The following is a 25,539-nucleotide window of genomic DNA, read 5'->3' on the forward strand; positions in this document are numbered from 1 at the left end:
AATTGTCCATTTGGTTACTAGCAGTCTCCATTAGAGTGTTAGTCCTGATATGGGTTGTTTGAACACCTCAGTGTACACGTGCCCATGTCTATAGAAATACCAAAACCTACTTCAATGGCTGAGACATTTCAAGAGTAAGTCATGTACTTTCTCTCAGACGTTTGAGTTCTCACCTTTCTTTTGGCTTCAACACCCAGAATCCATTTGGTCTTTCACCAGCCATGGATCTTTCCTTCAGTAAGGCTGCATCCAGGGATTATTCCCTTCCCATACAGATACCATCCTACTATCCTACTCAGAAACAGCAGGCGATGGCTGGATCTCAGCGTTTCCAATACGCTTCTTCAGACTCTTTTATCCTCCAAAGCTGCTTACAGTACAGTGAGTACATTCATCTATAGTATGTGTGCCTGATCCCTGCGGAAATTGAACCCGCAACCTTTTACCAACTGAGTCACAAAGGACCACTAAATGTTAATCCACCTGGGTACCACACACAGAGCCGGGTCGGCCACAAATCATTCAGGGACAGCACCGGCAGCAGCCGTCAGACAGGTTCAGCCAGGTCCAAGTGGCTACACTCCTTCCAGAAGTAATTATTTTGTAATGATTCGGTATTGTCCCTGTCCTTGCCCCGTCCAACGTCTGCTTTCTCTAGGGGTCAACTCACGGGTGGCCAGGCAGGGTGTATGGCTGACTGCTCTGCTCTGCCACAACACTCTCCTCCACTGCAATACACTCACCTCACAGGCTGAGATTTGGAATAGAAGTGCTGATCTAGGATCAGTTTTGCTCTTTAGATCATAATGAATAGGATTACATAGACAGGGGGGACCTGATCCTAGATCAGAATTTTGCCAGTTCACAGTCTTCAGGTGAAATGTCACTTCTCAATTGAACGTGCAGGGACAAATTATTCACAATAGAAGTGCTGATATAGAATCAGTTTTGCCCTTGATATCAGAAGGTATAACATTATATGGACATGGGTTAACTGATCCTAGATCAGAGACTCTTTCTGAATATAGACCCTGGCTTTGCCAGTTCATAGTTAGTCAAGGTGAAATGCAAGGACAAATGATGTGTAAGGACAAATTATTCATTGTCTTTCCTTCAGTTGTTGCCCCCCCCCCCCCCCCCCCCCCCCCCCCCCACCCCCTACCTTCCTCCCCCTGTTTTAGAACGTGAATACTGTTGACAAAAGGCACTCATGCAGCCAGGTTAATGAGCTAGTAAATTGGCCCAATTATGTTCCGTTGCCTTTCTTGTTTGTGCCCTCCAAAAACAGTTGATGTTTGACGTGAGGGGAAACAATAAGCCATGAAACAAAATGGCTGCCCTCTCCAAAGTAAAAGATGGCAAATATTCTGCTACGATGATATACGTTTACACTACAATACATATTTTGGGTTAATTTGACCCAAAGGTGTTTCAGAATTAGCTGTCTATCAAAACTCAGTGTACATTGTACACAACGCCATACAACACAAACATACAGTACATTTGACTGTAAAATGAGGACTTTTAAAGCAACAATCTGCAGTTGCTACATCAATTGTTGGACTTATAAATAATGACATGCAGTACCAGTCAAAGGTTTGGGCTCACCTACTCATTCAAGGGTTTTTCTTTATTTTTACTATTTTCTACATTGTAGAATAATAGTGAAGACATCAAAACTATGAAATAACACATATGAAATCACGTAGTAACTAAAAAACTGTTAAACAAATCAAAATATATTTTAGATTTTAGATTCTTCAAAGTAGCCACCCTTTGCCTTGATAACAGCTTTGCACACTCTTGAATTTCGCTCAACCAGCTTCAATTAACAGGTGTGCCTTGTTAAAAGTTAATTTGTGGAATTTATTTCCTTCTTAATTTGTTTGAGCCAATCAGTTGTGTTGTGACAAGGTAGGGGTGGTATACAGAAGATAGCCCTATTTGGTAAAAGACCAAGTCCATATTATGGCAAGAACAGCTCAAATAAGCAAAGAGAAACAACAGTCCATCATTACTTTAAGACATGAAGGTCAGTCAATACGGAACATTTCAAGAACTTTTAAAGTTTCTTCAAGTGCAGTCGCAAAAAACATCAAGCACTATGATGAAGCTAGCTCTCATGAGGACCGCCACAGGAATGGAAGACCCAGAGTTACCTCTGCTGCAGAGGATAAGTTCATTAGAGTTACCAGCCTCAGAAATTGCAGCCCAAATAAATACTTCACAGAGTTCAAGTAACAGACACATCTCAACATCAACTGTTCAGAGGAGACTGTGTGAATCAGGCCTTCATGGTCGAATTGCTGCAAAGAAACGACTACTAAAGGACACCAATAATAAGAAGAGACTTGCTTGGGCCAAGAAACACGAGCAATGGACATTAGACAGGTGGAAATCTGTCTAATGAGTCCAAATTTGATGAGTCCAAATTTGAGATTTTTGGTTTCAACCGCCATATCTTTGTGAGACGCAGAGTTGGTGAACTGATGATCTCCGCATTTGTAGTTTCCACTGTGAAGCATGGAGGAGGAGGTGTGATGGTGTAGGGGTGCTTTGCTGGTGACAGTGTCTGTGATTTATTTAGAATTCAAGGCACACTTAACCAGCATGTTTACCACAGCATTCAGCAGCGATACGCCATCCCATCTGGTTTGGGCGTAGTGTGACTATCATTTGTTTTTCAACACGACAATGACCCAACACACCTCCAGGCTGTGTAAGGGCTATTTGACCAAGAAGGAGAGTGATGGAGTGCTGCATCAGATGACCTGGCCTCCACAATCACCAGACCTCAACCCAATTGAGATGGTTTGGGATGAGTTGGACCGCAGAGTGATGAAAAAGCAGCCAACAAGTGCTCAGCATATGTGGGAACTCCTTCAAGACTGTCGGAAAAGCATTCCATTTGAAGCTGGTTGAGAGAATGCCAAGAGTGTGCAAAGCTGTCATCAAGGCATCAAGATTTTTTGAAGAATCTAAAATCTAAAATATATTTTGATTTGTTTAACACTTTTTTGGTTGCTACATGATTCCATATGTGTTATTTCATAGTTTTGATGTCTTCACTATTATTCTACAATGTATAAAATAGTAATAATATAGAAAAACCCTTGAATGAGTATGTGTGTCCAAACCTTTGACTGGTAGTGTATACCGATTGATTCTTGAAAACTATAACTTATAAAAGCTTCATGAGCTTAGTTCAGCTGTCAGACCCCGTCAGAACCCAATATATAAGTTTGTTTTACTACAATGTTTGTCAACTTTGCAAATGTAACACTTTGTAACCTGAAAACAAGGTTAGAACTATATATTTGATATCATGGATGGTCAGTCCTTGCATCCATAGCTCTGTCTATGAATTTGAGAGTGGTTTCATTTCTCCAGCCCCATCCTTCAGCGTTTTTACCAAAACGTTGTTATTGTTTTAACTGCAGATTGGCCCTTTTTAAGTGATAAAACATCAACCCTCCTTTCACAGAGAAACCATCAGATGCTTTTACCAATCATGTCTCAACTTGAATTAACCGTTTACCTAACATTAGGTTGATAAGGACGTAGTCAACAGCAAATATTTATAATGACAAAACTGTGACTTCAGCAAGATGTCCTCTCACCAACACTGGAAGGGGTTTGTGTATCTAGTATCTGGTAAACAAGCAGTATGAAACTAGGATTAATCTTAATCTTAGGTTCTGGGTCTGCATCGAGACCTTTTATTTATCTGGATTAAAACCCAGGGGGATTTATTTGCACTATGAATTAAACCTAAGCCTTACATGTTATAAAGAGACTTCAGTGGTACTATGAATAGGTTATCTTGTTTTGTCATGAATTACATTCTGATGTTTTGATATAGCCTAAATTCCCTTCAATATACTGAATACACGATGTTTTGATATAGCCTAAATTCCCTTCAATATACTGAATACATGATGTTTTGATATAGCCTAAATTCCCTTCAATATACTGAATACATTATGTTTTGATATAGCCTAAATTCCCTTCAATATACTGAATACATGATGTTTTGATATAGCCTAAATTCCCTTCAATTTACTGAACACATGATGTTTTGATATAGCCTAAATTCCCTTCAATATACTGAATACATGATGTTTTGATATAGCCTAAATTCCCTTCAATATACTGAATACATTATGTTTTGATATAGCCTAAATTCCCTTCAATATATTGAATACATAAAACAATTTAAATCAGAGGTGTTTTCCTCTAATGAGTTAGAACCAACAATTCTTATTGACAGGCATAAATTAAAATTGATTTATTCTGAAATTTTTATGAATACCTGACATAGACACATTAGTATTTGGTATGATTTTACTTTATTATCAGTAATAACAAAGCGTTTATTAGTGTTTGTACTTTAATAGTTTATTTAGTCTACCATTTTCAAGTGGGCAATGTATGAAGCTATCATAGTTAATATTTACTATTTATAAACAGCTGTTATTTAAGAGTAGTGTTGTTTTGTAAACAAATGTTCTTCACTGAAGTCATTATTATATTCATATAACGTTCTGTATGCCTATTATTGAAAGGAAATGGAAAATATGAAGGCCGCTCTAGCTAGTTTGCATCTTCTAATGTAAACAAATGGTAATTTTGTCTCCTTAAGTGCATATAGGTAGTTAATGTCCCACACTGTTATTTGTCTCTGATAATGAAATGCCTACAAGGGAGACCTTGGAATATTCATGAATATCTTTGTTTCTAATTTTACATTTACATTTACGTCATTTCTAATAACAAGTATTTCGCCAGGCCTCTATTAAATTGACATTGTTGTAAATTTAGTTTACTTATTTTATTTAATTTTTTATTTAATTTTACATGCCTGAGACATGAAGACTTCCATTCCGCAAACTCCCCAAGCTAATGCTTTAGCTTAGCAGGCTAACAAAGTCTCACCGCACACAGGAAACCCAGGTTTGAAATCTCAGTCAACCACACTAACACTCTTTGAGCTTTACCAGTTAATTCACATCTCCACCCAGCTCCCTCCTTCTAGTGCGTGTGTTAGGGGATGGCCTTATTGTGAGTTACGTAACAAATACATCATGTAAAATGTTGCTGTGGTGACACTGTTGTGCCAAATTGTCGGCTTGTCATAAGCACTCTGTGCTGTGAGAAATGAGAAACCGCTTCTGCCACCTAAATCACATCAAGATTGGTCATCTTAAACTGTGGGGGTGCATCCCAAATGGCGCCCTCTTCCCTATGAGCCCTGGTCGAAAGTAGTGCACTATGTAGGGAATAGAGTGCCATTTGGGAAGCAACCTGAAAAATAAATAAATTGGCCTACCAAATGAAAAGATTTACATGAATGATGTATGTGTATTATGCATTCCTCCTTATCATAGAGGAACGTCTTGATGAGTTGCACTATTTAGCGTTCCCTTTGAGGTAAATTCATGTCAATTTAAGTGATGCTCAAGCAGCGAGATGTGTTGTTAGTGCATGTCTCTAGGGAACGGTTATCCCTTGTGTGCGACTCGGTGGATGGTGTGTTATTTAGCCCCAGAGATGAAATCTTCCATATGAATAGCAGAATAACATTTAATTTGATGTGCTGCTGCTGCTGCCCTATGAAATCCAAGCTCGTTGGCGTAGTCGAGATAAAAGCATTTGGTGTTTTATATTGTTGCTGGCTCCCTGCCTGTGAGCCATGCTGTTATCTGAGATATGTCGTCGGATCTTTTCCTTCTAAAATAAATCTCATTCTGATAGATTTACCAGCTCATTTGATAAGTGACTGTCGCGGGTCAATGGGGTTTTGTACATTTAAGCTAATACTAACAATCTGAGTAAATTGAGGTTGTTGTGAATAGTGGGTGCTCGGACAAACTACCTAAAGAGGTTCATGTGAAAAGTACTGCAAATCAGATAAATGATATATTTTGTTCAGATTTACCATCTCATTTGATAAGTGACTCGCACGGGGCCAATGGAGTTTGTAGCATTTATGGTAATCCTAAATCTACCAGTCTTGTTATGAACAGACTGTCTGTGGATGATCATCCAAACTGCCTTCATTAAGTGATCACAGTCTGAGAAGCTGTGGCTCATAGTATATATATTGGCACTGGTGTTGTACTGTGAAAAGTATTGCTGATTTATCATCTCATTTAATAAGTTCCTGGCACAGGTAAATGGATACATTTATGCTAGTACTCTGACAAGCTAGTGATCTTGGAGGATGTTATTTGCTCATCCAAACTATCTACAGAGGTTAAAGGGGTAATCCATAATATTCACAGTTGTGAATAGGTTAAATGGGACAATCAGTGATAATCACAACCACTAAAAGGTCAATGCAAAATAAACTGCTAATCAGAGAAATGTTCTTACCTGTATAATTATGTTATATACATGTGCACAACTCATATTTGTAGCGCTGTGTGCAGAAGAGCATGTTATGTAAGCCATCAACATGGTCTATAGAAATACATAGTTACCAACAGGTCATTGTGTGACGTACAGATTTATGTTATTATGGAAAGGCCAGCTATAACATACAACACAAATAACTACCATTACTTACAATCCATGATAGGGTTTGAATACAATACCAGACTGGGAGCAGGGCGCTTAACCTGTAGTGTGGACACCCTCTATTACAATACCACACTGGGAGCAGGGCACTTAACCTGTAGTGTGGACACCTTCTATTACAATACCAGACTGGGAGCAGGGCACTTTACCTGTAGTGTGGACACCTTCTATTACAATACCAGACTGGGAGCAGGGCACTTTACCTGTAGTGTGGACACCCTCTATTACAATACCAGACTGGGAGCAGGGCACTTAACCTGTAGTGTGGACACTCTCTATTACAATACCAGACTGGGAGCAGGGCGCTTAACCTGTAGTGTGGACACTCTCTATTACAATACCAGACTGGGAGCAGGGCGCTTAACCTGTAGTGTGGACACCCTCTATTACAATACCAGACTGGGAGCAGGGCACTTTACCTGTAGTGTGGACACCCTCTATTACAATACCAGACTGGGAGCAGGGCACTTAACCTGTAGTGTGGACACCCTCTATTACAATACCAGACTGGGAGCAGGGCGTTTAACCTGTAGTGTGGACACCCTCTAGTACAATACCAGACTGGGAGCAGGGCACTTAACCTGTAGTGTGGACACCCTCTATTACAATACCAGACTGGGAGCAGGGCACTTAACCTGTAGTGTGGACACCCTCTAGTACAATACCAGACTGGGAGCAGGGCACTTAACCTGTAGTGTGGACACCCTCTAGTACAATACCACACTGGGAGCAGGGCACTTTACCTGTAGTGTGGACACCCTCTATTACAATACCACACTGGGAGCAGGGCGCTTAACCTGTAGTGTGGACACTCTCTATTACAATACCACACTGGGAGCAGGGCGCTTAACCTGTAGTGTGGACACCCTCTAGTACAATACCAGACTGGGAGCAGGGCACTTAACCTGTAGTGTGGACACCCTCTAGTACAATACCAGACTGGGAGCAGGGCACTTAACCTGTAGTGTGGACACTCTCTATTACAATACCAGACTGGGAGCAGGGCACTTAACCTGTAGTGTGGACACCCTCTATTACAATACCAGACTGGGAGCAGGGCACTTAACCTGTAGTGTGGACACTCTCTTTTACAATACCACACTGGGAGCAGGGCGCTTAACCTGTAGTGTGGACACCCTCTATTACAATACCAGACTGGGAGCAGGGCACTTAACCTGTAGTGTGGACACCCTCTATTACAATACCAGACTGGGAGCAGGGCGCTTAACCTGTAGTGTGGACACCCTCTATTACAATACCACACTGGGAGCAGGGCGCTTAACCTGTAGTGTGGACACCCTCTATTACAATACCAGACTGGGAGCAGGGCACTTAACCTGTAGTGTGGACACCCTCTATTACAATACCAGACTGGGAGCAGGGCGCTTAACCTGTAGTGTGGACACCCTCTATTACAATACCACACTGGGAGCAGGGCGCTTAACCTGTAGTGTGGACACCTTCTATTACAATACCAGACTGGGAGCAGGGCACTTAACCTGTAGGGTGGACACCCTCTAATACAATACCAGACTGGGAGCAGGGCACTTAACCTGTAGGGTGGACACCCTCTAATACAATACCACACTGGGAGCAGGGCACTTAACCTGTAGGGTGGACACCCTCTATTACAATACCACACTGGGAGCAGGGCACTTAACCTGTAGTGTGGACACCCTCTATTACAATACCATACTGGGAGCAGGGCACTTAACCTGTAGTGTGGACACCCTCTATAGGCATGACCAGGAACTTAAAGTATGCAGGTACACTACATGACAAAAAGTATGTGAACATCTCATTCCAAAATCATGGGCATTAATATGGAGTTGGTCCCCCTTTGCTGCTATAACAGCCTCCACTCTTCTGGGAAGGCTTTCCACTAGATGTTGGAACATTGCTGCGGGGACTTGCTTCCATTCAGCCACAAAAGCATTAGTGAGGTTGGGCAGTGATGTTGGACGATTAGGCCTGGCTCGCAGTCGGCGTTCCAATTCATCCCAAAGGTGTTCAAAGGGGTTAAGGTCAGGGCTCTGTGCAGGCCAGTCAAGTTCTTCCACACCGATCTCAACAAAACATTTCTGTATGGACCTTGCTTTCTGCACGGGGGCATTGTCATGCTGAAACAGGAAAGGGCCTTCCCCAAACTTTTGCCACAAAGTTGGAAGCACAGAATCGTCTAGAATGTCATTGTATGCTGTAGCGTTAAGATTTCCCTTCACTGGAACTAAGGTGTCTAGCCTGAACCATGAAAAACAGCCCCAGACCATTATTCCTCCTCCACCAAACTTTACAGTTTGTACTATGCATTCGGGCAGGAAGCGAATGGTGAAGCCTGATGGTGAAGCGTGATTCATCACTCCAGAGAACGCGTTTCCACTGCTCCAGAGTCCAATGGCGGCGAGCTTTACACCACTCCAGCCGACGCTTGGCATTTTGTATGGTGATCTTAGGCTTGTGTGCGGCTGCTCGGCCATGGAAACCCATTTCATGACGCTCCCGACGAACAGTTCTTGTGCTGACGTTGCTTCCAGAGGCAGTTCAGAACTCGTTAGTGAGTGTTGCAACCGAGGAAAGATGATTTTTACGCGCTACGCGCTTCAGCACTCCCGTTCTGTGAGCTTGTGTGGCCTACCACTTAGTGGCTGAGCCGTTGTTGCTCCTAGATGTTTCCACTTCACAATAACAGCACTTACAGTTGACCTGGGCAGCTCTAGCAGGGAAGAAATTTGAGGAAATTTGAGGAACATCCTATGACGGTACCACGTTGAAATTCACTGAGCTCTTCAGTAAGGCCATTCTACTGCCAATTTTTGTCTATGGAGATTGCCTGGCTGTGTGCTCGATTTTATACACCTGTCACTAACGGGTGTGGCTGAAATAGCCCAATCCACTAATTTGAAGGGGTGTCCACATACTTCTGTATATATAGTGTATAATGCATTGTGATCCAGTTATAATGCATGGTAAGACTTGTCAAGCATGAATTAATACATTATAAACCTTATTAGGCATTATGAAGGTATATGCTTTGCTTTGCATATGGTAGGTAGACACCAGTAGAGTTTCATCTCTGAAACTAATGGGAACATCTAGTTCACCACAAAACTATAAAAGAGTACTGTGGAGAATTCACTTCATTCTGCCAATACAGAAGGTAGATCAAACAGATCCTCTCTGCAGTATTGTGGTGGAGAGAGAGAGAAAGATGAAAAGAGAGAGAGAGAGAGAGAGAGAGAGAGAGAGAGAGAGAGAGAGAGAGAGAGAAAGAGGTTCAGAGCACATAAACCATAATGGGATGTGACAGACAAATCAGAAGAGCTTGGGATTCGGTCCCTGCATACACACACACACACACACACACACACACAGAATCATTAGTATAGCACCCTGGCAAATACTGCCTTACCTTTCTGTTCATTCTGACCTCCTGGGTTTTCATATCAGTGGAGAAAAGGAAAAAGCACATTTCTGTTCCTTCTGACCTCCTGGGTTTTTTTCATAGCAGTGGAGAAAAGGAAACAGCCATATAAATAGAATCAAATTGAACACGTTCTATTTCTATGGAAACAACTCATGCTTCTCCTTGTGTGTTTGCCATTGTATTTGTGGACCCCACCGCAATATAGAAAACACTAAACACAACCACAGAAATAGGAAGGGCACACCAGGGAGGAAGCACCAGGAAGGAGAATGTTCATCCCAGAACTATTGACTAAACATACATGATACAGATAGTTCTGCAGTCCATGTAATGGTCATAACCCTTCCCTGATACAGATAGTTCTGCAGTCCATGTAATGGTCATAACCCTTCCATGATACAGATAGTTCTGCAGTCCATGTAATGGTCATAACCCTTCCATGATACAGATAGTTCTGCAGTCCATGTAATGGTCATAACCCTTCCATGATACAGATAGTTCTGCAGTCCATGTAATGGTCATAACCCTTCCATGATACAGATAGTTCTGCAGTCCATGTAATGGTCATAACCCTTCCCTGATACAGATAGTTCTGCAGTCCATGTAATGGTCATAACCCTTCCATGATACAGATAGTTCTGCAGTCCATGTAATGGTCATAACCCTTCCATGATACAGATAGTTCTGCAGTCCATGTAATGGTCATAACCCTTCCATGATACAGATAGTTCTGCAGTCCATGTAATGGTCATAACCCTTCCCTGATACAGATAGTTCTGCGGTCCATGTAATGGTCATAACCCTTCCCTGATACAGATAGTTCTGCAGTCCATGTAATGGTCATAACCCTTCCATGATACAGATAGTTCTGCAGTCCATGTAATGGGCATAACCCTTCCATGATACAGATAGTTCTGCAGTCCATGTAATGGTCATAACCCTTCCATGATACAGATAGTTCTGCAGTCCATTTAATGGTCATAACCCTTCCATGATACAGATAGTTCTGCAGTCCATGTAATGGTCATAACCCTTCCATGATACAGATAGTTCTGCAGTCCATGTAATGGGCATAACCCTTCCCTGATACAGATAGTTCTGCAGTCCATGTAATGGTCATAACCCTTCCATGATACAGATAGTTCTGCAGTCCATGTAATGGTCATAACCCTTCCATGATACAGATTGTTCTGCAGTCCATGTAATGGTCATAACCCTTCCATGATACAGATAGTTCTGCAGTCCATGTAATGGTCATAACCCTTCCCTGATACAGATAGTTCTGCAGTCCATGTAATGGTCATAACCCTTCCATGATACAGATAGTTCTGCAGTCCATGTAATGGTCATAACCCTTCCCTGATACAGATAGTTCTGCAGTCCATGTAATGGTCATAACCCTTCCATGATACAGATAGTTCTGCAGTCCATGTAATGGTCATAACCCTTCCCTGATACATATAGTTCTGCAGTCCATGTAATGGTCATAACCCTTCCATGATACAGATAGTTCTGCAGTCCATGTAATGGTCATAACCCTTCCATGATACAGGTAGTTCTGCAGTCCATGTAATGGGCATAACCCTTCCATGATACAGATAGTTCTGCAGTCCATGTAATGGTCATAACCCTTCCATGATACAGATAGTTCTGCAGTCCATTTAATGGGCATAACCCTTCCCTGATACAGATAGTTCTGCAGTCCATGTAATGGTCATAACCCTTCCATGATACAGATAGTTCTGCAGTCCATTTAATGGGCATAACCCTTCCATGATACAGATAGTTCTGCAGTCCATGTAATGGTCATAACCCTTCCATGATACAGATAGTTCTGCAGTCCATGTAATGGTCATAACCCTTCCATGATACAGATAGTTCTGCAGTCCATGTAATGGTCATAACCCTTCCATGATACAGATAGTTCTGCAGTCCATGTAATGGTCATAACCCTTCCATGATACAGATAGTTCTGCAGTCCATGTAATGGTCATAAGCCTTCCATGAGACAGATAGTTCTGCAGTCCATGTAATGGTCATAACCCTTCCATGATACAGATAGTTCTGCGTTCCATTTAATGGTCATAACCCTTCCATGATACAGATAGTTCTGCAGTCCATGTAATGGTCATAACCCTTCCCTGATACAGATAGTTCTGCAGTCCATGTAATGGTCATAACCCTTCCATGATACAGATAGTTCTGCAGTCCATTTAATGGGCATAACCCTTCCCTGATACAGATAGTTCTGCAGTCCATGTAATGGTCATAACCCTTCCATGATACAGATAGTTCTGCAGTCCATGTAATGGGCATAACCCTTCCATGATGCAGATAGTTCTGCAGTCCATGTAATGGGCATAACCCTTCCATGATGCAGATAGTTCTGCAGTCCATGTAATGGGCATAACCCTTCCATGATACAGATAGTTCTGCAGTCCATGTAATGGTCATAACCCCTCCCTGATACAGATAGTTCTGCAGTCCATGTAATGGACATAACCCTTCCATGATACAGATAGTTCTGCAGTCCATGTAATGGTCATAACCCTTCCATGATACAGATAGTTCTGCAGTCCATGTAATGGGCATAACCCTTCCATGATACAGATAGTTCTGCAGTCCATGTAATGGGCATAACCCTTCCATGATACAGATAGTTCTGCAGTCCATGTAATGGGCATAACCCTTCCATGTAGAAAACAGAAATAATAACAGTATAGACATTATGTCATGTTGTTTTAGCGCTGAAGGAGTTTTCTGTCAAGGGTGTCTGCATTTGACTTCTTCCTGCTTTGAATATTGCGTTGTTCCCTTCCTTTCCCTGCCTTTCTCTTTGCTTGGCTTAGCGGTAATGATCCCCCTCTCTTAGTGGATGAGGTGCCTTCTCAGGAGCCCACTGCACCATTTGAAAATCACTTCAGAAAAGCACAAAGACCACAGGAGGATTAGAAGCATTATAAGTGACAGGTGATGAAACCCCCCAAAAAGAGGAAAAAAATATAACTTTGCCAGAGAAAGATATCTGCTCTCTAAGGTTGACACATTTTTTTTCCCTTTTTACAATATGTGTGTTCCAAATGTCACCCTATTCCCTTTCTAGTGCACTACTCCCATATGTCTCTGGTCAAAAATTAGTGCACTATGTAGGGAATAGGGTGCTTTTTGGGATTCTAACAATGTATTTCTGTTCCAGCTTTTTGCCTTCTTCCACCATGTCACTATAGGATGTTGATATGGGCACGTCCCAAATGGCACCCTATTTCCTATAGGGCCCTGGCCAGAAGTTACACTGTATAGGGAATAGGGTGCCATTTGGGATGCGGTCCATGCCACTATAGGATTGTTGTTTAATCTGTTCCCTCAGGGATTTCCAGGCAGCATTCAATGTGATCATAATGACATTTGTCACAGCTGTCTGGGTTTCAGGTTTGTTTTATAGCACTGAGTCCTGGTGTACTGTGGTGCATTTCCCCAGCAGTTGGTAAATCTTGGAGTCCCTCCGTTTTGAGTTCCTGCTCCTGAGCTGTTTAGCTGATCAATTTATCTCCCGTTGCTTATCAGATTTGTATAAAAGGGTCAGAGAGAGACAGAGAAAGACAGAGAAAGCCTACAGAACCTCACAGGACAGATAACAATGGTCAGAAAAAGAGAACACATGCTCCATCTTGGTACACCACAGAGAATATAGCAGTTTTACTGTTTGTCAATGTGTCATAGCTTTAGTATCCAGTGTCAGACTCTGAGACTGTCCTAATATGGACACCGTATGATCTGAGGCTGTCCTAATATGGACACCGTATGATCTGAGGATGTCCTAATATGGACACTGTATTCTATGAGGCTGTCCTAATATGGACACCGTATGATCTGAGGATGTCCTAATATGGACACCGTCTTCTATGAGGCTGTCCTAATATGGACGCCGTATGACATCACCTACATAAGTAACCTTGTATCACATTATTACTACCCAGCATCAGTAAATCTTATTCCTTACAGAAGTAATTTCTTCCCTGCTAGCAAATTCCACTTCAGATTTACATTGTTGACGTCGAGGTTTCAGCAATATTATTCCTTGAATATTAGGAGCTTTAATTCAGAAAACCGTTATTTACTGTAGCAATCCTCAATAACATCTAGACATAATGGACATGATATCATATTGGCTGAAATGTAGCAAAAATGTCCTGAATTGTAATCTTTGTTTTACATTTTTAAATAGTTAATTCATGTGTCCTTGCTTTTAGTCTGATCAGTGGTTTGATATATTCAGTGTATTAGCAGTCTGCTTTGTTCTCTGGCCCCTGTCTGACAGCAGCATTAGTACATTATTTGAATGGATGAATCATTTTGCAAAAGGCTTTTATTTTGTGGCTTTGAAATGTGCAGTTTTCCACCACAAAAGGTCAGTCATGTCATGAAAATCTGTTCTGAAGCAGTTTATGTGGTTAAATTCAGGATTGTATTTACGGTGTTTGATGTTCCGTCATCATAAAATCCAACTGGGCAGGAGGGTATGGCTGTCCTTCCTATCTGTTTAACATAGTTTATTATACAGTATATAGTAACCCTTTAATAGGCTTAGTTATAACAAACATCTATCCAGTTTTTTTGTGTGTGTGTGTGTGTGTGTGTGTATCTGTGTCCGTTATAACAGTCTAATTTCAGGGCACTGCCGGTGACGCATGACCACACCTTCAGTTGTGATGAAACATCATATCATTCTATTCTGATATGATGTCTCCCCCCCTCTAGGCGACATCTGTGCTGCATGTCAGAGTCAAAACTAAACCACAACCTCAAGTCGTATAGCAATGTTTCTCTCTGTTGCTGTAAAACATTTTTGGGGGACAAACAGTTTCCATTTGTTCATGATTCAACCAATTCCCAGAGCAGCTGTATTGACGGACTAGACTAGAGGGTTTTGCTCAGTTGTCTTGGCAATATTCCTACCAACTGGCAATATGAAATGTTATAAATGATTTCAGTCTATAGCCCACTCTGCTATCTCAGTCACACAAGACCAAGATGAACATTTGTATTTAGGAGAAGGTGAAATTATAGAAATATAGTTGATAGTAACTTTGTAAACACCTTTACAAAAAAACACAAAGACGTGTCTAAAGGCCAATCAGATTTGTGAACACAACCCCTAGCTGTGTATTGCAGCTTTCTATGTTATCTGTTGTCTGAAGCTGGTGAGGTGTGGACACACTTTGTTGCTTTTATGGATTTTGTTTTGTTGCTTTTTGTGCTATTTCTCTGTCTGCGTGCTACGTGTTGCTTGACCTATGTTGCTCTGTCTGCGTGCTACGTGTTGCTTGTCCTATGTTGCTCTGTCTGTCTGCGTGCTACGTGTTGCTTGTTCTATGTTGCTCTGTCTGCGTGCTACGTGTTGCTTGTCCTATGTTTCTCTGTCTGCATGCTACGTGTTGCTTGTGCTATGTTTATCTGTCTGCGTGCTACGTGTTGCTTGTCCTATGTTTCTCTGTCTGCCTGCGTGCTACGTGTTGCTTGTCCTATGTTTATCTGTCTGCGTGCTACGTGTTGCTTGTCCTATGTTTCTCTGTCTGTCTGCGGGCTACGTGTTGCTTGTCCTATGTTTCTCTGTCTGTCTGCGTGCTACGTGTTGCTTGTCCTATGTTTCTCTGTCTGCATGCTACATGTTGCTTGTCCTATGCTGCGCTGTCTGCGTGCTACTTGTTGCTTGTCCTATGTTTCTCTGTCTGTCTGCGTGCTACGTGTTGCTTGTCCTATGTTTCTCTGTCTGTCTGCGTGCTACGTGCTAGTTATATGTTGCTCTGCATGTTGCTCACTGCTCATTGTTTGTCTGTATTGTTATTGGAATAGTTTTTAATAACCTGCCCAGGGACTGCGGTTGAAATTTAGCCGGCTGGATAAAACCAGCACTTTTACTGAAACGTTGATTAATAAATAATATGCCATTTAGCAGACGCTTTTATCCTAAGCGACTTACAGTCATGTGTGCATAAATTTTTACGTATGGGTGGTCCCGGGGATCGAACCCACTACCCTGGCGTTACAAGCGCCATGTTCTACCAATTGACCTACAGAGGACCACTGTCTCTGTAAAAATTTAAATAAACTCAACTCAACTCAATCTTTGTTCATTTTTATGTCTGAGACAATGTTAGATTCAAGTATGCAACCGCCCACGATTTCTCGGGTAATATAGAAAATGTTGGTTGCCATGGAAACCATTGCTTCAAAATGGATCAGACATGCATTGGGAGAAAAGCACCAGTACTGACGAAACATTACATTACATGTTCTCAACTGAAAGGCTGTTCAGATAATTGAAGTTTTGTAGCAGATTGTATGTTATTATAGTCTACAGATGAAGGATCTGTTTTGTTGCTGAGAATTTTCTTGCACAGCAGGAAATGCAAACGTGTAGTGTATTCAAGGTTTTGAAATGCTTCTAAAGTTTGTCATTTCCACTTTAACATTTCAGACTTGATTTGCCATAACACATTTTTTTTAATCAACCCCTACAAAATATTTTCAATAATTATAATCCACATAATAATTCACATTTCCTGTTGCGGGATTATTTTCCTGCCGTAGCAAACTGGCTCAAATGAAGATCATACACCTGTCCACAGATGATGAGATACCCAGAGAAAATAAGTAATATTCTTCAGTGTAATTGGATCATTATGTTGCATTCTGCTTTCTGTCTTATGTCAGCAAACAAGTTGAAGTACATCCATCAACAGATCATATCATATAAATAATCTTTCTCCTGCAGGTAATGCACTGTTTCCATTACAGCCTATCAATCAGAAAAGAGCTGTGAGGAAAATATCACAGTATGTGCCAGTATTGTGAAATTCATGTTATGTGACGTATGCAGGATGTTATGTGGACTGGATATCTAGCTATTAATTTTATGAAAAGAAGCTTGTTTGTAGCAAACACAGATAGAAATCTCAAGAGCACAAAATGCACTTTCAAGAACATGATCAGGAACTAGTTTGCCTACGTCCAGATATACAAAACACTTCAACACATTAAGAACCATAACGTCTGTATTTATTTTCTTAGTTCACTTTGTGTTCTTGAACGTAGCCCTGTCTTTCATTTTTGTTCATTGATTTCACCTGTGTTAGTTACTCACCTGGTCTCATCAGCTCCTTATTTAGTTCAGTTCTTTCTGTTTGTGCCTTGTGAGGTATTGTTCGTTTTTTACTCTACTAAGCCTTTTCCTAGCTCGTTTGTGAGAACCAGTTTTAGCCTTCAGTCCTAGTTTTGTTTCACCTGCATGTTTGCCTACCTGTGTATGACCATTGCCTGCCTGTGACCACGATTCCTGCCTTCTGTGAAGACGTAATAAACACCTGCCACACTCTGCGCGTGAATCTACACCTTTTTCACCCTGAGTATTCATTACAGAATACCTCAACAAAAACTGAATGGATTCAGCGGAGCTACAGTGGCGCCTAACAAGGCAAGAGGAGCGTATGGATGTAATCGGCCATCTTCTCCGCCAGCCTATCCCTACTCCTCCGATGGCAGGTATCGTAACCCATAGCCCTCCTTCATTCATATCCATGCCTGGAAAATATGACGGTTCACCTGGGAAATGTCAGGGATTTCTGATGCAATGCAGAACAACCCCACTAACTTCGCACCGACAAGAGCAGGGTGGATTTTGTTGTGTCTCTACTCACAGGCAAAGCCCTGGATTGGGCCACCGCCATATGGACTGCCAACAGCACAGAACTCGGATCCGAGACCCATTTCCACACCCTCTTCAAAGAGGTATTCGATCACTCTCCTTCCGGTCGTCCTATAGGGGACCTCCTCATAGACCTTCAACAAGGACGCAATTCAGCTGCCGAATATGCCCTCGAGTTCCGCACCATGGCTGCAGGGAGTGGATGGAGTGAAGCTGGGTCATGCTCCTCTCTCGTGTATCGAACGTCAAAGGCGGATCCAAGAAGGGCTGTGCCTATACTGTGGAGGGAAAGATCATTTACTCAGCCATTGCCCTGTTCGCCCCCCACGGAGAGATGAGAAGGGTCCCTCCGCTGCCATGCAGGTAGGCGGGGACATATTTCTAAATATCTCCCAGAAGCAATTCTCCATCCCAGTATCGATAACCATGAAGGGGGTTACAAAGTACGTAGAGGGCTTGATAGATTCGGGAGCAGCAGGTAGTTTTATCGATCACCAACTAGTACAAGAGCTTGACATTGATCTTACACCTGTCACCCCTCCCTTAAGGATTAACACCCTAGACGGGCAGCCATTGGGCACGGGCACCTGACACAGAGCGTTACCCTCCAGATTGGAGTCTTCCAGATTGGAGTCTTCCACACCGAAACCATTCAATTTATGGAACTCTCATCCCCCAAACAGCCACTCATCCTCGGACACCCCTGGCTTTGTCGTCACGACCCTGCCATCTGGTGGCGACAAGGTGAACTACTGTCCTGGTCTTCTACCTGCTTCACCAGTTGTCTCAGCCTACCCTGCAGAGCCACCACCATTGAAGACTCTGCCTCTGCAGTGCCACCCACCATACCATCTGAATACGCCCAGTACAGCAATGTCTTCAGCAAAATCAAGGCCTCCACATCGCCCAGGGGACTGTGCTATTGACTTACTCCCTGGAGTGTCCCCACCGAAGGGCCGTGTTTACCCCCTATCTATCCCGGAAATTGAGGCATTGATGAACTACATTGATGAAGCACTCAAACGGTTTCATTCGTCCTTCTTCTTCCCCGGCTGCGTCCAGCTTCTTCTTCGTTGGAAAAAAGGGCGGTGGTCTTCGTCCTCTTCCTCTGATCCCAGCGACCCTTGAACAAGTGGGCCACGCCAACATCTATACAAAACTCGACCTGCGGAGTGCTTATAACCTTGTCCGTATACATGAAGGCAATGAATGGAAGACGGCCTTTATCACCGCACGAGGGCACTACGAATACCTGGTCATGCCCTACGGCCTTACTAACACCCCCCGCCGTCTTCCAATCCTTTATGAACGAGGTTTCCCAGGATATGATCAACCGCTTTCTCATCGTCTACATTGATGACATCCTGATTTACTCCCTGAAGGAACACATACAGCATGTACAAATTATTCAACGGCTCCTTGACCATAACCTTCATGTGAAGACTGAAAAGAGCACCTTCCATGTAACCTCAGTAAACTTCCTCGGTTTCGTACTGACACCTGGAGGGGTCAGCATGGATGAGAACAAAGTCACCGCCATCAGTAGCTGGCCCAAACCCACCCCTGTGAAGGAACCAACGTTTCATTGGGTTCTCCAACTTCTATCGCCGGTTCATTCGGAACTTCAGTTCTACTGCCGCTCCCCTCACTGGCCTTACCAGCCAAAAGACCCGGACCCTTCAATGGACTGATACCGCACTGACTGCTTTCAACACCTTGAAACGCCTCTTCACCTCAGTTCCTGTCCTTCGCCAACCTGATCCGACCCTTCCTTTCACCCTGGAGGTGGATGCCTCCGAAGTAGGAGTAGGAGCCATACTCTCTCAGCGGGTGGGAACACCTCCAAAATCACATCTTTGTGCCTTCTTCTCAAGGAAGTTATCCCCCGCTGAGAGGAATTACGATGTGGGGAACAGAGAACTCCTTGCCATCAAGCTGGCAGTCGAGGAGTGGCGCCACTGGTTGGAGGGCGCACAACATCCCTTTCTCGTCCTAACAGATCATTGTAATCTAGAATATATCAGAGGGGCCAAGACGTTAAACTCCAGACAAGCCCGCTGGGCACTCTTCTTCACACGCTTCCATTTTCATGTTACTTACATCCCTGGAAAGAAAAACGTAAAAGCTGATGCTCTCTCCCGCCAGTTTGACCTTCCGACCAGTAACTCAGACCCTACACCCATTCTTCCTTCCTCTTGCATTATGGGACTGGTACAGTGGGAGGTTCACTCTGCCATACAAGAAGCCCTAACCTCAGACTCGACTCCTCCTGAGACACCAGCTGGGAAGAGTTACGTACCAGCAGCTGTTAGACCCCAACTGATGCAATGGTGTCACACGTCCTTGGGGTCAGGACATCCAGGCATTACACGAACCACCGAACTTCTAGCCCGTAAGTTCTGGTGGTCCTAACTGGCATCTGACTTCAAGGATTACGTACTCTCCTGTCCAGTGTGCCCAAACCAAAAGCCCTCGTCATCTCCCTTCCGGTAAGCTTCAACCTTTGCCAATCCCTCACAGACCCTGGTCCCACATAGCTGTTGACTTCATCACATACCTTCCGGAATCCTCTGGTAACACCACCATCCTTGTCATAGTAGACTGTAAGGTTCTGTATTTATTTTCTTAGTTCACCTTGTGTTCTTGAACGTGGCGCTGTTTCTTTGTGCTCTTGAACGTGGCGCTGTTTCTTTGTGCTCTTGAACGTGGCGCTGTTTCTTTGTGTTCTTGAACGTAGCCCTGTTTCTTTGTGTTCTTGAACGTAGCCCTGTCTTTCATTTTTGTTAATTGATTTCACCTGTGTTAGTTACTCACCTGGTCTCATCAGCTCCTTATTTAGTTCAGTTCTTTCTTTTTTGTGCTTTGTGAGGTATACTCTAAGCCTTTTCCTAGCTCGTTTGTGAGAACCAGTTTTAGCCTTCAGTCCTAGTTTTGTTTCACCTGCATGTTTACCTACCTGTGTATGACCATTGCCTGCCTGTGACCACGATTCCTGCCTTCTGTGAAGACGTAATAAACACCTGCCACACTCTGCGCGTGAATCTACACCTTTTTCTCCCTGAGTATTCATTACATAAGGAAGGATTTATGAGTAAGACTTCAGGAAGTACAGTATGAAAACATTTGTAGAATAAGTAAAGACTAATTACCACAATGTTGATTTCATTCCATCTTAACTGATCTCGTTTAGTACGCAATTAAGTACACCACCATCCTACCTCCTTGACTAATAGTTGTTGATTAAAAATTATTTTGAAAGCCAACATTAACAAGGACCCAGATGACTAAAATTTGGAACTAGAATTTGAATCTTTGGGAGGAAACTCTGGAACTCTTTTTTTCCCACCACGTTGATGTTTAATGAGTTGGCCCACATTTGGGGCCGTTTATCGTATGAGTGACAGCTGAAGTGCCCTAGAGGGTTTGTGCCCGCTGTGGCCCGCTGTACCCTCGTACCCGTGTTCTCTCACTCAGTGATGCCAAAGCTGCCATGTAGCAGGTGATTACCACAGGAAGGAGTTCTCACCTGCTGTGGGACTCAGTTGGCCCTCAAGGAGTTCTCACCTGCTGTGGGACACAGTTGGCCCTCAAGTCAAAGCACTGTGCTCCTCCTTTAAGAAACTTTGACCATCTTCACTCACCCCCAGGAGAGAAAGAGAGCGAGAAAGAAGGAGGGAGTGGAGGAAGGGAGAGCTTGGCTGTTGTGGTGTTGTCACAACAGTTAGTGAAGTGCAATAATTGCAGCTTTCTTGTGTGATGGTGACAAGGGGAAGGGGAACGAATAGAGCAGACTAGAGCAGGGAGAGTGAGAGGAAGCACTGCCATTTGGCAGGGTGAGTTAACACACACATTCATGCACACACACACACACACAAGCACAAGCACACAAAAACACACACACACACACACACACACACACACACACACACACACACACACTGGATGGAATTAAAGAGGAGGGGTGAAGCTAGTCTTCCAAATGTTGTTCCTTCTGTTCTGTTCTAGCCTCATTTTCAGAAGAGAGGTCCCAATGACTGTTCACTTCCTTACTCAACCAGACTGTGTTTTTGTTTTACTGATCGTCAACCGCATGAATCATCTCAAAGTGTTAAAGGTTGACCGCCTGAGTACTGAACAGTGAGTTTCCATCACCACCAGTTTGTCTGTATAATTTATGGCATTAGCCTTAGCCTGTGAGCTGGCAATTGAAACAGCCCCCTGAGGTCAACGTGGACACGACATCATCCCACCTTTGACCTCACTGACAAATGACAAACAGGATGAACCAAGTTATTTTAATTATTTATTTCCTTGCTGGGTAGAATGGTGTTGTTATTATAATATGGCCTGGAGGTCAGAGTTTCAGGGTCTCTGTTTCAGTGTGTGTGTGAGTTGCAGGGAGGCACCAAATCAATGATTTAATCAACGGTTGCTCACCCTCATGTCAAAGCTTATCACAGCTGGTCATTCTAAACTGTACATGCCTCACTGGACCCTGTTATACTAAGACTCTATCCACACACACTCACACTCACACACACACACACACACACACACACACACACACACACACACACACACACACACACACACACACACACACACACACACACACACACACACACACACACACACACACACACACACACACACACACACTCACACACTCACACACACTCACACACAGACTCCCCCCCACACACACTACCCCTCACTGTAGAAGTCCTTAAGGTGCATGTCACCCTACATTTACCATTACATTGTACCGCCAGCCAGCCTCCCAGCCAGCCTCCCAGCCAGCCTCCCAGCCAGCCAGCCTCCAGCCACCCAGCTTCCCAGCCAGCCAGCCTCCAGCCAGCCAGCCAGCCTTCAAGCCAGCTAGCCTCCAAGCCAGCCAGCCTCCCAGCCAGCCTCCCATCCAGCCTCCTATCCAGCCAGCCAGCCTCCCAGCCAACCTCCCAGCCAGCCAGCCTCCCAGCCAGCCAGCCAGCCCCCCAGCCAGCCTCCCAACCAGCCAGCCAGCCAGCCTCCCAGCCTCCCAGCCAGCCTCCCATCCAGCCAGCCAGCCTCCCAGCCAGCTAGCCAGCCAGCCAACCAGCCAGCCAACCAGCCAGCCAGCCAGCCAGCCAGCCAGCCAGCCAGCCAGCCTCCCAGCCTCCCAGCCAGCCTCCCAGCCAGCCAGCTAGCCTCCCAGCCAGCCAGCCTCCCAGCCAGCCTCCCAGCCAGCCTCCCAGTCAGCCAGACTCCCAGCCAGCCAGCCAGCCTCCCATCCAGCCAGCCAGCCAGCCTCCCAGCCAGCCTCCCATCCAGCCAGCCAGCCAGCCTCCCAGCCAGCCAGCCAGCCAACCAGCCAGCCAGCCAGCCAGCCAGCCAGCCAGCCAGCCTCCCATCCAGCCAGCCAGCATCCCAGCCAGCTAGCCAGCCTCCCAGCCAGCCAGCCAGCCTCCCAGCCAGCCAGCCAGCCTCCCAGCCAACCAGCCAGCCTCCCAGCCAGCCAGCCTCACAGCCAGCCTCCCAACCAGCCAGCCTCCTAGCCAGCCAGCCTCCCAGCCAGCCAGCCTCCCAGCCAGACAGCCAGCCTCCCATCCAGCCTCCCAGCCAGCCAGCCAGCCTCCCAGCCTCCCAGCCAGCCAGCCTCCCAGCCAGCCAGCCAGCCAACCAGCCAGCCAGCCTCCCAGCCTCCCAGCCACCCTCCCATCCAGCCAGCCTCCCAGCCAGATAGCCAGCCTCCCAGCCAGCCAGCCAGCCTCCCAGCCAGCCAGCCATCCTCCCAACCAGTCAGCCAGCCTTCCAGCCTCCCAGCCAGCCAGCCTCCCAGCCAGTCAGCCTCCCAACCAGCCAGCCAGCCTCCCAACCAGCCAACCAGCCTCCCAGCCAGCCAGCCTCCCAACCAGCCAGCCATCCTCCCAGCCTCCCAGCCAGCCAGCATCCCAGCCAGCCAGCCTCCCAGCCAGCCAGCCTCCCAGCCAGCCAGCCAGCCTCCCAACAAGCCAACCTCCTTGCCAGCAGTACTACAGGATGTTATCTTACACCTTGCTATCATTTGCATGGCTTGAGGGCTGTTTGGACGCTAGCTAGTGCCTTTTCTTTGAGCTACATTGGCTATGACATATTCTCTGGCACAGCGGTACAGTGTGGATGAGAGGGGTTAATGAATTACAGCTCATTGGCGTCTGGCTCTTTCACCACAGCATCGCTGCAGGGGATGGAGAGAATAGAGGAGAGGAACGGAGAAATACATGGAGGCAAGGACTACGTCTGTGTCCCATATGGCATCACTATTTTGCTCCAGACAGTTTCTGTTTTTGTCCTTAATGTACAAAGCAAGAGCTTTCTTTGGCTGCATCCAAATGGCACCCTATTACCTGCATAGTGAACTACCTTTGACCAGATTACTATGTGGGCTCTGGTCAAAAGTAGTGTATTATACGGAATAGGGTGCCATTTGAGACACTTCTGCCTCTGTTCAGGAGGCCCCTCACGTTCTGGGGTAGGGCGAAGCCGTGAAGCCTGTCAAGCAGCAGAAGACTGTCAGAATATCTCCTGTCTTCGTCTTCCTTCTGAAAGAGAGCGAGCCAAGCTTTGCCGAACCCATTTAATTATTCAACAGCTAGTACCAGCTAGGGAAGCAAATCCCCACCCATCCGCTGATGTCAGCGTCGGCTTGCTTCTTCACTATGCCGAGAGTAAACGTTCAAACATTCAACACGCTATGGATGAATCAGCCTCCAACAGCCAGACCTGGATTCAAATACTATTCAAAATATTTATAATATTTTTAGGGTAACAAGCAAGTACTTCTCAAAAGAATGCTTCACAACACAGATAGAACACAGATAGAAAGATGTGTTAGCTGGGAGGAATAAAATTATTTTAATTGGTTTACTGCGTTACTTATAGACATTTTGTTTCAAAAGCACATCTCACTTTGACCTGTCTAGCAACTCCTTAGAGTGCAGTCCCTTTGTCCCATTAGAGAACTGCAAAGAACTATTTTGAACTGCAAATTAAAAAGCACAAGCTGACGCGTACCCCAAAAAATGGTTTAGGTGCTGACTAACGGGAGGGTAAACTATATAAAAATAAACAAAGTTGCACACTCTAAATATGCTCCCAACAATTTAATGGGTACGCCTAACCAACGTCTCGGCAACGCCCTAACCAACGTCTCGGCAACGCAGCTCCTTCTTCAGGGTGACCTGGGGTTGCTCAGCTCCTTCTTCAGGGTGACCTGGGGTTGCTCAGCTCCTTCTTCAGGGTGACCTGGGGTTGCTTAGTACCTTTGTGCTAAGGAGACATTGGAGTCCTTTTAAACGGAGTTTGAGTTTGTCTGATTCGTTGTATTGTGAGCTGTTGTGCTTGGACCTGCCAGACCTGACACGTGTGATGTTAAATAAGAAATGACTAGCTACAAATAAAAACATATACCTTTACCAATCACCAGTCCCAACACGGTCATAGATGAATAACAACACATAATAAATGCCACCTTAAAACACAAAGTTAGTTCAGGAAACTCTCCTGCTAAAGATATTGGTTGGGATTGAATTAACAAAATCTGATTAAAGAAATTAAAGTGGGCAGTAGAGTTTGGGGAAAATGTGACATTCTAGTTGATCACCATTAACTACCAATTATCCCCAAATAACTACCATTTAAGTACACATAGTAACATCTAGTAACTAATGAATGACCTAATCAACCTTTTTTTACACGTTATTCTTAGCCTTGGCGCTGCTTGGCTGGTTAGGACACTCTGTTTCGTTCCTTTTGATATCAGTCAATGAATTATGAATCACAATGTGTAGGCAGATGGAAATGATGAGAGGGC

Source organism: Coregonus lavaretus (assembly GCF_964263955.1).
Source record: "Coregonus lavaretus genome assembly, chromosome: 1".
Lineage (NCBI taxonomy): Eukaryota > Metazoa > Chordata > Actinopteri > Salmoniformes > Salmonidae > Coregonus > Coregonus lavaretus.